Below are 16,494 nucleotides of genomic sequence, written 5' to 3' on the forward strand. Positions count from 1 at the left end.
GCTCTCAGTGGACTTAACTAAGAACGGAGAATTTCTCTTTCATACAACGTATTCATACTGGTTTCAGAGGATTGTTTTTTTGGGGCTTCTCAGAGACCTAGGATGATGGAGGTCCTACCATTCCATGATACACCGTATGTATCAGCCTAGCTTCAAGGTCTGCCATGGGGAAAGGAACAAAGAAAATCCTCTAATGCTTACCTGGCACATCTAAGAGAGAGGGAAGTTCAGTTCTCTCATGTGCCAGAAAGGAATGGCAAACCAGGAAAATTGGTGAACGATAGTGATTCACCCCAGGATTTTATTCCCAAGGTTGTGATTCATTATCTTTCCTCTTATCCCCTTCCTGTGAATTAGTTCCAGCTAAACTACTGGATTTGAACCTCTTGTGTATGATTATCTCTATTATATGGAGGTGAAAATCAAATATAAAAATTTAATCAAGGACAAAATCACAGAGCCAGCTAATTATGCTCTTGGCCAATTTTTCCCAAAATTGGAAGGTAGGACTCTCATTCACACCACTGTTCCAAAGTAAATAAACATATTCTACCAAACTACATCAGTTTTTGCTTTTTCATTCAATAAATCACATGAATAATTGTATTGCTGTATAAAATGTATTTCAAAAATTATTTGCACAATTAGATTATGTGGAAAAATGATCTATTGGTAATAAAAAGGGGTATGGTGATATGAAGTTGAAGACTTCATAATTGAACGTTAACAATTATTACATATGTATTACAATTAAAAATGTCATATGTAAAAGTTAATCAAACTTGCTTAATAATACAGTCTTTTCTAGTAGAATTTATCTAGTTTCCTTCTCATTAAGTGAATTACACTTTTCTGTTTTAAGGTTTATGAAATGAATGTTAGGGTAGCTGAATGAAGACAGAAAATTTCTGCCTAAAGTCACATAAATCATATAAAGTTTTTTTTTTAAAGATAATGACCACCATTCTCTTATATAATATTGTCGCTGTTGATAAGCTAAGTTCATCATATTTTAACAACTATTTTCTTAAGGATGTGGGTTTCAATAATCTGATCAGTCTGGGTCCAGATAGCAAAAATGTTTTAGGTTCTACCTATAGGAAAACAGAAGCCAAAACAAAACTGTGGGTTCCAAGAATAAAGTAGAGGATTTGGTCACTGGAAAACTTAATTTAAGTATTATCAATCCGTCTTCCATTTTGGTAATGTGTAAATCAGCTCATTTTGTGGTATCAAATTAAAACCAAGACCTTGAAAGAGATGATGTTATTAACACTTGTTCCCTGGACAAGTCCCATTTAGATAATTGCACTGTGCTGCAGAGCTAAATTCTTCCAGTAATTTCATTTTGAAAAATAAAATTAGACAGCAGATCCTGGCACCCTTTTGCAAATTGTACTGTAGTTCTGTAAGTGTACTGTTCAACAGCTGCTATGTTCCACCCTTTAAGTGGTTTTGTTCCCAATTTTCCAAAATAATTCATTTTTGTAAAAATAATACATCTTATTTATATAGAGCACTCCATCTCATGATGTCAATGTTATTTTCATTCAACCCACATAAACAGAGTCAGTATGATACTGAGAATAATTTCACAGATAATGACACACACGCCTAGAAAAGAGAAAGTAAAGGGCACATGGTGAGCTACGGCTCTACTTCTTTTCAAAATCATCTCTTAAAACTTCTCTAGGATGCTTGTATTTGCCCACAGTGTTTCTGTTTTTTAGATCTCTACAGAGAATGATAAGGGAGTCACCTATATCTCAGGGCAGATGAAATTAGGAATACAGGATGCATGAAAAATGAAAACAAATACGTGCAGAAGTCCAAGAATATTAACTAGTCTTCTAACACCCCTAATATCCAGGATTAATTTGGTAATTCTAAAAGATGTAAATGACACGCTTTTCAATTTAATGATAAAAAGTAAGTAAAATCCACTTGATGGTGCCAAGGAAACCATGTGGTTATGCAGTTAGGACCAATAATGGGTAGAGGGACAAGGCTGCTAGAACAATGAAGCATGTGCCCTAAATGTGATGTTCTTTTATCCTCTTTCCCCTTCAACTTCCTCAAGGCACCTTATTTATCCAAATGTTTATCAAAACTAATATCCACTTTAGCAAAGAGAAAAATGACTACAGTAGTCTGTGTCATCTCTTTCTCCCTAATTAAGTGTACTTTTGCTCTCTTTCTTTACAACTTTTATGCCTTAATACTTTCCCTTTGCCTATTTAACTGGCTAATACTTCCAAAAGTATGTTCAATAGTAGCAAAACATAGGTTGGCCTTTTCTTGGAATTTTGGACAAGTATTTCATAATTTCTATAAAGTAAGATATGAGCTTTTGAGCTAACATTTGTATTTTATCATGTAAAAATCAATCTGTTCCTATCTTATTGAGTATATATTTAAGGAAATAAATTTCAGCTTCTAGTAAGATGATCATATGATTTTTTTTCTATCAGATCAAAGAAGAAAAGATAAATTAAAAGATTTAATAGTACTGAATTACCCTAGCATTTCTAGAATAAACCCCACTTGGCCATAATGTGTTATAATTTTAATATACTCTTGGATTCTTTTCAATTAAACGGCAGCTCAGATTTTTGCTTTGTTCTTCATATAGTTTAAGTAGCATTTGAATAAAAAAAATTGTTTTTTAAGTATTTGAGAATCCCCATGTGAAACTTTTTGGGCCCAGCACTTTTGTGCAGGAGAGCTATTTTCCCCATTTTTCTACTATGAAATTTTTCTGTTTGAACTTTCTGTCTCTATGAGTATATTTCAGTTTGGGTATATCTTATTTTCCTAAAAAGCTAAGCATTTAAGCTAGATTTTCAAATTTATTTGCATACAATTTTACACAGAAGTCTCTTGTGATATTTGGTTAATGTTCGCTCTTTTGATGCCCATTTCTTCTTTTTCATGAATTACTCTGTGTATATCTGTTTCTCCCCCTTGTTCTGTATAAATTGCTTATTATTTTATTCTTTTATGTTTTTTAAAAAATTGCTCAGCTCATCTTCTTTTTGTCAATAATAACATATTAAATTCTGCTTTTGTAATTGTTAAGTTTCCTCCATCTACCTTTCTGATTCAAATTTTTTGAGTCTCTTGAGCTCTCTGTGTTTGACAGGAATTCGTCTATTTTAAAATTCTTATTGCATAAGTATGTCCTTTGATGTTGATAGTAGATTCTATTTTTATTGCATTATGTTTAGAAAATATTTATATCATTTTTGTATTTTGAAATTTATGGAGATTTCCTTATGGCTTAATATATTGCCAGTGTTTGTAAATGTCCAATGTGCAGGTGCATTCTTTATTGCTGGGGCTTGGAGTTCACTATGTATCTTTAAGACCGACCTTGCTGATTATGTTGTCACTGTCTTTCATTTCTAACATTCTTTTTCTACTAATTCTGTCTTAGACTGAAAGACATGTGCTAAATTCTCCTATAAGTGTTGAGATTTCTTCTGATTCTTCTTGCATCTTATTACTTCCACCTTTATGCAATTATTTCTGTATTACTGGGTACCTGGATATTAACAAATTTCTTCATTGTTAATTTTTGCCTTTAGCATTATAAGGTTTTCTTTATATTAAATACAGTAAGTCCCCTACATACGAACGACTTCCATTCCAAGAGGACGTTCATAAGTCCAATTTGTTCATAAGTTGAACAACGTTAGCCTAGGTACCCAACTAACACAATTGGCTATCTAGTACTGTACTGTAATAGGTTTATAATACTTTTCACACAAATAATACATAAAAAACAAATACAAAAAATAAAGAAAACATTTTTAATCTTATAGTACAGTACCTTGAAAAGTACAGTAGTACAGTACAACAGCTGGCATACAGCGGCACATTCACACCTTTGAAAGTTCGCAACTTGAAGGTTCGCATGTAGGGGACTGACTGTAATACATTTTTGGCTTGATTTATATCATGCCTGATTAGACTTATGGCCACTATTTATTTTACATGTGCCTTTTATTTTTAACCTTTCTGAATGTCTCTATTTTATGTATGTTGCTTTGTATGGGGGAATAGAGATGGTTTCTGCTATAAAGCCTTTCATTATGTTTTTTTCTTTATCATTTTTCATTCAGGAAATTTCATATATTCTTTTCTAAAATTTGCTTCCATACATATGACTTCACTTTTCTATGTGGGGGCTGTACTCAAAAATAAATACTGAGCTCAATACATATTAATTAATTTATGTATTAGTGTAATGAACTAGGAGAGATAATCCCCACCTTAGCAAGCTCATTTTTAAAAATAGGACCTAAAGTCTGTATTTCTCTGTTTTAATGCATATCAACATGTCCTTAGTAAAAGGGAGCAATACACTAAAATTCTGAGGGGCCTGTGTCATTTTTTTTCTATTTTACAAATTAAAATTCCAAGTACGCTTTCATTTTAAGATTAGTTATTTATAACACATTTGAAAACTACTGCTCTAGAGAATCATCTAAATACTGTAAAATGTAAATAATATAGATGCAGTTACATATATTATGTACGTATATACTTATTTATAAATGTGTATGTTTTTAAAAAGTCTGAAATAAAATAGGAACATGCAATATGTAGCTAAGTGTGACGCAATACAAACTCACCATGAATTATGGAAAACAGAACAGCAAAAATATGACTTAAAACACATAATAAGAAAGCTAAAATCTCCTATCATTTGCCATTTGCTCCAAATACGTGATATTATATGTTTTCTCCTCAGAAAGTGACAGAGGTTAATGCCATATTTAAAGCAGAAATACCTGTGAGTGACCAGCTGTATGCATGCACTTATATGTTTACATAACTATGTGCTTGACGTGGTATTTTTCTCTGCCTAAATTCTATAGAGTACTTTAAATCACTTTTCTGGGCTATATTTTACTGCTGCCGTCCACTAAAACAATAAAAGAAGGCGTCAAAGGCTCTCTTGAAGTTGCATTTATATATTCATGCTGCTAATAGCTCCTTGCCCCGTCCCCAGAATATAGATATTGCATCAGCTAGTCTAGATCCTCCCAAAGGTGAATGATGAAAAGCTACACAGAAAAACTGCATTCATTCTTACTATACAAAGTACAAATGTCATCTAATTATTGCTTCTATTTAAATTTCTACTGTTCTAAACTAAAAAACAAAAATATCTTCTTATTCAACCTATTATCTGTAGAAAGGAACTAGTTTTAATTACTAACATATATCATAAAAACCTATGTCTGGAAATATTCATTTTTTACCTGATTAATCATTTTAGCCAATTTATTATTTCAACCAATTTGTTTTAAAATTATTTACATATAGTCATACCTTCCTACGTTGCAAGATGGTGAATGAAGAGGAAAATAGATGTTTGCAAAGTGACTAGATCAAAATAGACACTTAAAGCATAGTTCTCCATATATTTTGAGGCTCAAAACACTTGATAGCATGTTAAAAAAAAAATTTTACAAAAAAGTGTAACAAATTGAAATAAACTTCAGGATTAAAAAAAGAAATAAGGTAATACAGCTATAAATTCTTCTAAATTCACTCATAAATTATGCTTAAAATATGAATATAATTTAGCTCTAAAATATACTTAGATTAATTTGATTTTATGCGCTTAGGAACACAAAATAATTAAGCACTACCTATGTCTCAAAATTTATTCCATTTCTATTACCTGACTCTCATCTGCCAGACCTTCTTCCAGTCTTCATCTTTTGTTCTGCATGCCTTTAAACACTACTTCTTGAAAGCAAAATAGGATTTTAAATATATACTACAGAACTACTTCACCTTAACCACTTTGAACTAGGTCAATTTGAAGTACTGACTTAAGAGGTAAAAGATTCTAAAACCTATTAATCTCCAAAGTCCCCCAGTGCTTGCTTGCCACTATTCTTTGTATTATCAATTTATATGTAAGTCACACATCTGACAGGCAGATTCTGAAAAGGTTGGCTTGAATCTGATACCCGTGGTCCTCTCTCCTTTCAGAAGAAAAGGAAATTCATTGGAGAAAGTTTTTTGTGTTGCATTATGAGTGGAAAAACAGTTATTTTCCCAAAGGCAGAATAAATAAGTCCACATCAAATGAATTGAACTGAAAGGGCAAAAAGGTCTCCCCATTTCTACTGTGTCCACTGAGCCACTCTGTCATGTTTGTGGGTTCCTTTTTGCTTTTAGCAAAAAGAATCTTTTTGGTGATAAATTGCTCCAATTAGCCAACATATCTGGGTAACTGAGCACTAAACTCTTAGACACAGATTTTTATAATTAACAATTTTAATAGGAATATTTTCATTTTAATTGCATGCCTTTTTTAAAAAGAGAAAGCTGAATAGAATATTGCATAATTTACCAAATTTTTTCAACAAGTATTTTTGCTCATCAATATGTGTCAGCACTATTTTGGGCAATGGGTTTAAAGTAGGGATAAGTAATAATCCTTGCCCTTACTGAACTTACACTCTAGTGGGGCATGACCTAGTATGAGGACTGAGATCTCTCATCAAAAGTCACCTATCAGGGCTTCCCTGGTGGCGCAGTGGTTGAGAGTCCGCCTGCCGATGCAGGGGACATATCTGGGTAACTGAGCACTAAACTCTTAGACACAGATTTTTATAATTAACAATTTTAATAGGAATATTTTCATTTTAATTGCATGCCTTTTTTAAAAAGAGAAAGCTGAATAGAATATTGCATAATTTACCAAATTTTTTCAACAAGTATTTTTGCTCATCAATATGTGTCAGCACTATTTTGGGCAATGGGTTTAAAGTAGGGATAAGTAATAATCCTTGCCCTTACTGAACTTACACTCTAGTGGGGCATGACCTAGTATGAGGACTGAGATCTCTCATCAAAAGTCACCTATCAGGGCTTCCCTGGTGGCGCAGTGGTTGAAAGTCCGCCTGCCGATGCAGGGGACATGGGTTCGAGCCTTGGTCTGGGAAGATCCCACGTGCCGCAGAGCAACTGAGCCCGTGAGCCACAACTGCTGAGCCTGCGCATCTGGAGCCTGTGCTCCGCAACAAGAGAGGCCACGATAATGAGAGGCCTGCGCACCGCGATGAAGAGTGGCCCCCACTTGCCGCAACTGGAGAAAGCCCTTGCACAGACACGAAGACCCAACACAGCCAGAAATAAATTAATTAATTAATAATAATTAAAAATGAATATCTGCTTAAAAATAAAAAGTCACCTATCAGAGAAAGTTGATCAACTTACATAATTAAGATGTGCTACATATATACAATGGAATATTACTCAGCTATAAAAAGGAACAAAATTGGGTCATTTGTAGAGACGTGGATGGACCTAGAGACTGTCATACAGAGTGAAGTAAGTCAGAAAGAGAAAAACAAATTTTGTATGTTAACGCATATATGTGGAACCTGAAAAAATTGGTATAGACGATCTTATTTACAAAGCAGAAAGAGACACAGATGTAGAGAACAAGCATATGGATACCAAGGGGGAAAGGGGAGGGTGAGATGAATTGGGAGATTGAGATTGACATATAAACACTACTGATAATATATATAAAAAAGATAACTAATGAGAATCTACTGTATAGCACAGGGAACTCCACTCAGTTCTCTGTGGTGACCTAAATGGGAAGGAAATCCAAAAAGAGGGGATATATGTATACGTATAGCTGATTCACTTTGCTGTACAGTAGAAACTAACACAAAATTGTAAAGCAACTTTACTCCAATAAAATTTTTTTAAAAAACATACATAAATTACTATCACTCTCTAACATCTTATCCTCCTTTATTTTCTTCATGACAATTTTCATTTTCTGACATATATCATGTTTTTACATTTATTAATTTATGTATTTAAAGGTTGGATTTCTCAGAAAACAGGCATTTACAGATATTGCATGTGAACTATTTGGTTAAAACTAAGGTGAAAAGATGGTTCACCCTGAGCCTAGAACCCCTGCCTTGTTCTGACTTTATGATGAGTTGAGGAAACAACGTACAAAAACACTTGCCAGCCCTCCTAGATTGTACATTCCCAGAAGAGGGAGATATACTATCAAACTAGTTTGTGGGACCTACAGAGCAAAAAAGGGCTCAAAAGACTGATCTAAAAAAACAGAAAAATATTTCCAGTGTAAGACTGTCCCAGCAGGTGCTTTACGTGTGACAGCAAACCAAAGGTCACATATAAGTAGGAGAGGCAGAGTTGTTAGTGGTGAGAGCCCTGGGGCTCTGAGTCAGGTAATGGGAAATACAGAGCTGACAACCAGAGACAGGTCTGTAGAGTTTGATGACTGGTGAACCCTCAGAATGTTGAGAGTCATGACCTTCCACACAGAATGTAGTAATTTACATAGAAATTCTAGACCACCTTCCTGCCACTTGTGTACTTGATAAACCTAGCTTCCTGTGTTTTTCTGTAAAAGGTCCACAGCCATCCATCAACTATTTACTGCTCAGAGACAACTTTTGGCTGCCTGCCAACTCTTACTCTTAATGCATCCATCCTCCTAAACAAGTTTACTTTTGTGTTTCAAAGGCCCTGCTGAGAGTGCACAGAGATGAGTTCATCAAGAATCTGGGAAATGCATGTGAGAGAAAGTGAAACATCCAGAACTAGAGGCAGAATACTGAGAGGGGAAGAGATAAAAATACAGTAAAAGAAGAGTTCTAACAACAAAAAAATATATACGGTATTTGGTCCACTCCCTCAGTTCATTCTCTGTTGGTCCAAGCACATTAGCAACATCTCTGAAACACAGTATTACAGATAAAGGAGGAAAAAAACAAGAGCTGGGATACTGAGGGGAAATGCAGCTGCTTTCTGAAATCAATGATGGGCTTTTTTGTTCTAGCAGTCTCTCCCTGTTTGTGTGCTTCCTGTGTTCATTTATTGCTGAGAATTTAGTGTTTATTACAAGTCAAATATCTCCATTTATTCTCTCCTGCTGTTTTTTTTATAGTTACCATTTTATTGTTTAATAATACAATGTAAAACCCAAGTATTCAAAATTATTGGTAATTTATGGTTATTAATATAAAATTTGCCATCTTTGCATGAGTTATATTGTATTGAAAGTACTGTAAAGGCCAATATATTTCAATTTAGCAGCTGTTCATAAAATGCTTATATAATATACCATCTGCTTAACTTAACCTTTTAATGTTAATATTCAAAAATGCAAAAACAGTCTCTTTTCTGAAATGGAACTACCAAAATGGAATGGTTGTACTGACTATATAAAAAATAGTGTATGCATTTTACTTAATAATAGATATATTTTAGGCACATTACGTGGGAAAAAAGTATCACAGGCACTGGAAACATGGCAGTGAACAAAACAGATGAAAAAATCTGTATTCATAAGACTTATCCTCTAGCTGGGGTGGGGGTGTTGACCAAAAAAAAACCCAAAATCACATAAGAAATATAAACAATGTAGAATGTGCCAGATGCTCATGAGAAATAATTAGAAGACTAAAGTTGGGGAGAGGATTCTGGAATTGGAGGATAAGAGGAATTTGAGAGATCTCCCCTGAGGAGGAGATATTTGAGACCTAAAGAAAACGGAGAAAATCATGATGGCATTTTGAAAGAAGAGCTCCTCCGAAGAGCTGTGAGCGTCTGCAAAAAGTAGGCCAGTGGCTACAGCAGAGTAACAGCGAGGAAAAGTAGCAGGAGAGAAGGTGGAGAAGAAGAGCGGGCCAGACTGTACAGGTTTTTACAGGTCATTTTAGATATTTTGTATTAGAAATATTTTGTCATATCGGCTAGCATTTTCTTTTCTAAGCTAAATGTCTTAATTTCCAGAGTGAACTAGGATACCAGGGGAGGTATTAATACCTTTGTGTATTAAAATAGTTTTTTTTCCCCAGGTCAGCTAGAATTTTCTTTCCCAAGAAATATGTTTTTCAAGTTTCTTGAGACCCCACATTTTCAGTAACCCCAGTTTTATAAATGGTCTTCTTAATTTATGGTTTCCAAATGGCGTTCTAGATACTGGTCAAATGGATCAACGTAACTGTCTGGGAGGGGGAAAGTATCACGTAAAAGCCAACGCTGTCTTCTTTCCATAAGGACTCATTTCCTTCCAAAAACCCACTATTATGTTCCTATTGCATCACATATACTCTATTTACTGTGAATGGAAGTCTTGACTGAGACTAAGAACGCCCCTTTCATCATCTGAATTGTTCACAAATCATCTTACATTCTCTTGACATCGGAGAACAGGCCCAACATACTCACTACTCCTAAAAGGTGGAATGAGCAAGGGATGACAAGGAGAAATCTTGTCATCTTGCATTATTTTATTTCCTAACACAGTGATGCTCTACATAGGAAGCGAAGAAATGTATAAAAACATGCTTAATTATTATTGGTTACTTTATTATTAAAATCATCATAATTATTATGTTTTATTATGTTAAGGCAGCCTATGAATGTGGTAGATAATGCTCTGGCTGCCACATTTCACTTGGCCTGATTATAAACTTGTAGTCAATCGCATTCCCAATTAGCCAATTCTTTACCTCTGGAGACTTTTTAAAATATAAAAGCAAATCTTTACATTCATCTTAATAAGTTTGATCTAGTTAAATTAGCTCCACTCTTCCATCCCTCTGAGGTTATTTTAGATCCTGAATATCTCAATCCATGTGAGATATTCATAATCAAAACCATCACTCTAGTTGCCTGCCATCTGATAATTTGTCATGCCATCTAAGACCTCGTTCACAGTAACAATAACACAATGCAACTAGCAATAAAACCCTGCCATTTAAACCTAGATTATTCCCTGTCCATTAAGGCTGACTTACATCCTTACTATAGTATACCAGATAAGATTATTTAACCAGTTTAAAATTCTCTGCAAATCACCTTATGAGTCTCAAATTCATTTTTAACACTTATACAAGTGATATAAGTAGCTTTTTTGTCACATATCTTTCCAAAATCCCAATCTTGTATTTTTTATATTATGCCATAACAGTACATTAAATCTGGATGGTGCCTGATACTGCAGTAGCCCTAGGCCCTTGTGATTTCATGCTGTCTGTTGGGGATTGCTCTTGTCTTTGTATACAATCAATAAGCTTTTTCTGATATTTATTGGTAATTGACAGATATTTTTAGTTTGTCCTTCATATCACTTCCTGATTATGATTGGTACTTCTTGAGATATAATTTTATTGTTCACAAATGGAGAAATTATCCTTGCTACCTACTCATCTCAGAGGCCCAATAATATTAACTAGGCTCTTTGTGAGGCCTATGGGAAAAGGGCATTGCTGTAACGACGTGCTATTATTGTTACAACCTCTAAATAACTCATTTCCTTGAAGATTGCTATGATTTGGATGTTCCCCAGCTCCTTATATACCTATAACAGCTGCATAACCAAATCTAATAAATTTGCTAAGAACTTAAAAGCCATCACGTGTTTCAAAATCCCTAGTCTACAGCTATTCTGCTGACAGAGTACAAAATTATGTCAAGTGGCCAATTTCAAGGGATTCCCAGGAGACTTCCAAGTGGCTTAATTTAGAAACCCTTGATGTTACCAAGTACATTGACTTGGACTTTCATCAAATTTGTACAAAAGCATGGCTCTGTCCCAGTTTTAGGGCATATGTGTTAGATTTAACACACTGTGAACACTGCTAATAGATCCTGCATTGGTTAAAAAAGGTGCCATCTCATGAGTTGCAAAAGACCCTAACAATTAAGACATTATAACAAATATGCATATTTGGAAAAAAGTTTGGTTACAGTCACTTTATTATTCTGATCTCTATTGGGGTCAATACACATTTTTATATTCATAACAATTTTTAGATTACAGAATTTGAAGATAAATATCATGTTTGGCTTTACCTATTTTAAAAAGAAATTTAAGATGAAAGAAAAATTCAGTTAGTTTCCTAACACCAAAAGAAAAGCAATTTTTATTATATACACATTTGAGTTATTAAAATATTTTATCTAAAATTAGTATCATGATCTATACATAATTTTAGATTCTTTTTATATTACATGATAACCTCTCAACAGTAGCAGACATTCTACAATACACTCTAATGGTGATGTTACACTTTAACATTTTCCTATCTCAAAATTAAGTTGACTAATGATTAGACACTTGAATTTTTGCCCTTTTTCAATATTGTAACTATTTTAATAGAGAAAATTTGAAAACATAAGACATTATGTGCATATCTAACATTTTTACAAGATAAATTCTCAGAAAAGTTATTTAAATAACTGAAGCTATGTTTTTTAGAGGTCTCAGTATAAAACTACCAGATTTTCTTACCTAAAGTGTTTACACTGCTATGCTTTTATTGATAGCAGTAAGTAATCTTGTGTTTCATCACCAAGACTAACCACAGTAATTTTAATTATGTATATGTTTGCCTTCATTTGCATATTATTGATTACTGGCAAGATTAAAAACATTTGCAGTTTAGTTAGCAATTTATATTTCTTCTTAAGTTTTCTATATTACTTTTATCCTATACAGAAGTTCTTTGTCCATTTTAATGTTTCCTAGCTTAAGCTTTTTGTTATTAATAATAAAAACTGCAAAAAAAACACATGGAGGCTAAACAATACACTAGTGAACAGCCAATGCATCACTGAAGAAATAAAAGAAAAAATCAAAATATACTTGGAAAAAAATGGAAATGAAAACACGACAATCCAAAACCTATGGGACACAGCAAAAGCAGTTCTAAGAGGTAAGTTTATAGCAATACAGTCTTACCTCAGGAAACAAGAAAAATCTCCAATAAACAACCTAACCTTACACCGAAGGAACCAGAAAAAGAAGAACAAAATACCCCCAAAGATAGTAGAAAGAAAGAAGTCATAAACATCAAAGCAGAAATAAATGAAATAGAAACTAAAAAAACATAGAAAAGATCAATGAAATTAAAAGCTTGTTCTTTGAAAAGATAAACAAAATTGAAAAACCTTTAGCCAGACTTATCAAGGAAAAAAAAGAGAGATGGTCCAAATTAATAAAATCAAAAATGAAAAAAGGAGAAGTTACAATCGACACCACAGAAATACAAAGGATCATAAGAGATCATTATGAACAATTATACCTTAATAAAGTGGATAACCTATCAGAAGTGGAAAAATTCCCAGAAATGTGCAATCTCCCAAGACTGAACAAGGAAAAAATAGAAAATTAGGAACAGACCAATGCCCAGTAATGAAAATGAATCAGGAATGAAAAAATAACTTCCAATAAAACAAAAGTCCATGACCAGATAGCTTCACAGGTGAATTCCACTAAACATTAAGAGAAGAGTTGACACCTCTCCTCAACCTATTGCAAAAGATTTCAGAGGAAGGAACACTTTCAAACTCATTCTATGAGGTCAGCATCACCCCAATACCAAAACAGAAAATATCACACACACACAAAAATTAGAGGCCAATATCACTGATGAACATAGATGCAAAATTCCTCAACAAAATTTTAGCAAACTGAATTCAACAATACATTAAAAGGATCATATCATGGTCAAGTGGGATTTATCCCTGGGATGCAAGGATGGTTCAAAGTATGCAAAACTAATATGAAACACCACATTAACAATTTGAAGAATAAAAACCACATGATCATCTCAACAGATATAGAAAAAGCTTTTGACAAAATTCAACATACATTCATGGTAACTCTCCAGAAAGTGGGCATAGAGGAAACACACCTCACATAATAAAGGCCATATATGACAAGCCCACAGCTAACATTACACTCAACTGTCAAAAGCAGAAAGCATTTTCTATAAGATCAGGAACAAGACAAGATGGCCATTCTTGCCACTTATATTCAACATAGTATTGGAAGTCCTCACCACAGCAATCAGACCCAACCTAAAAACTATTGAAACTCAATGAATTCAGTAAAATTGCAAGATATAAAATATATATGCAAAAATCCGTTGCACATCTATATGCCAACAACAAACTATGAGAAAGAGAAATTAAGAAAACAATCCCATTTACAATCACATCAAAAATAATAAAGTACCTAGGAATAAATCTAAGGATGTAAAAGACCTGTACTCCGAAAACTATAAGACAGTGATGAAAGAAATTGAAGGTGACACAAAAGACAGAAAGATACACAGTGTTCATAGATTGCAAGAATATTGTTAAAATAACCATACTGCCCAAGGCAATCTACAGATTCAATGCAATTCCTATAAAAATACCAATGGCACTTTTTCACTGAACTAGAATAAATAATTCTACAATTTGTTTGGAAACACAAAGACCTTGAATAACCAAAACAATCTTGAGAAAGAATAACAAAGCTGCAGGTACCATGTGCCCTGATTTCAAACTGTACTACAAACCTACAGTAATCAAAACAGTATAGTACCAGCACAAAAACAGACACATAGACTAGATCAATAAAACAGAATAAACAGCCCAGAAATGCATCCACAATTATATAGGCAATTAATCTTGACAAAGGAGGCAATAATATCCAGTGGGAAAAGACAGTCTCTTCAATAAGTGGTGCCAGTAAAACTGGACAGCTACATGCCAAAGAATCAAACTGGACTACTTGTCACACCATATACAAAAGTAAATACTAAAGTAAAATGCGTTAAAGACTTAAATGTAAGCCCTGAAACTAAAAAAACCTCTAGAAGAAAACATAGTATGCTCTTTGATACTTTTGGGACATGTCTTCTCAGAGAAGGAAAACAACAAACAAAAAATAGGACTACTTCAAACTAAAAAGCTTTTGCACAACAACGGAAATTATCAACAAAACAGAAAGGCTGCCTACTGAATGGGAGAAAATATTTCCAAACTATATATCCAGTAGGGGTAAATATCTAAAATATACAAAGAATTTATACAACTCAACATCAGAAAAACAAACAACCCAATTAAAAACTGGACAGAGGATCTGAATTGACATTTTTCCAAAGACATACACATGACCCACAGGCACATGAAAAAATGCTCAACATCACCCATCATCAGGCAAAAGCAAATCAAAACCACAATGAGATATCACTTCATTCTTATTGGAATGGCTAATATAAAAATGACAACAAATAACAGCTCTTGGTGAGGATGTCAAAAAAAGGGAACCCTTGTGTACTCTTGTTGGGAATGTAAATTGGTGCAGCCACTATGGAAAACAGTATGGAGATTCCTTAAATAATTAAAAAGATAACTGCCACATGATCCAGCAATTTCACATCTGGGTATTTATCTGAAGAAAAATAATAGTTCAAAAAGATACATGCACCCCAATGTTCACTGCAACATTATTTACAATAGCCAAGGTATGCAAGCAATCTAAGTGCCCATCAATATATGAATGGATAAAGATGTGATACACACACACACACACACACACACACACACAGAAATACTACTCAGCCATAAAAAGTATGAAATCTTACCATTTGCAGCAACATGAACGGACCTAGAGGGTATTATGCTAAGTGAAATAAGTCAGACAGAGAAAGACAAACACTGTATGATTTCACTTATATGTGGAGTCTAAAAAGCAAAACAAATGAACATAATGAAGCAAACAGAGTTAAAGATACAGAGAACAAACAGGTGGTTGCCAGAAAGGAGGGAGTTGAGGGAAGGAAAGAAATAGTGAGAGGGATTAAGAGGTACAAACCTGTAGTTGCAAAATGAGTCACAGGTATGTAATGTTCAGTTGGGGAATATAGTCAATAACTATATAATACTTTTGTATGGTGACAGTAACTAGACTTATCTTGGTGATCATTTTGAAATGTGTAGAAATATCAAATCACTATGTTGTGTAATGTGAACAAACATAGTGTTGTAGGTGAATTATACTTCAAAAACCAACCAACAAATCATGGAAAATGAGATTAGATTTGTTGATTACAGAAGTGGGGGGTGGAGGGAGGGAGAATTAGATGAAGGTAGTCAGAAGGTACTAACTACAAGTTATAAGATAAATAACTACAATGGATGCCCTTTATAATATGATAAATATAATTAACACTGCCATATGTTACATATGAAAGTTGTTAAGAGAGTGAATCCTAAAAGTTCTCATCACAGGGAAAGATATTTTTTCCATTTCTTTAATTTTGTATCTATAGGAGATGATAGATATCCACTAAACTTAGTGTGATAATCATTTCATGATGTATGTAAGTCAAATCATTATGCTGTATACCTTAATCTTATACAGTGCCATATGCCAATTTTATCTCAGTAAAACTGGAGAAAAAAAAATAAAATGAATGAATTCTGTTGTTTTTTTTTTTTTTTTTTTTTGTGGTACGCGGGCCTCTCACTGCTGTGGCCTCTCCCATTGCAGAGCGCAGGCTCCGGACGCGCAGGCTCAGCGGCCATGGCTCACAGGCCCAGCCGCTCCGTGGCATGTGGGATCCCCCCGGACCGGGACACGAACCCGTGTCCCCTGCATCGGCAGGCGGACTCTCAACCACTGCG

The sequence above is a fragment of the Physeter macrocephalus genome, chromosome 9 (assembly GCF_002837175.3).
Source record: "Physeter macrocephalus isolate SW-GA chromosome 9, ASM283717v5, whole genome shotgun sequence".
NCBI lineage: Eukaryota > Metazoa > Chordata > Mammalia > Artiodactyla > Physeteridae > Physeter > Physeter macrocephalus.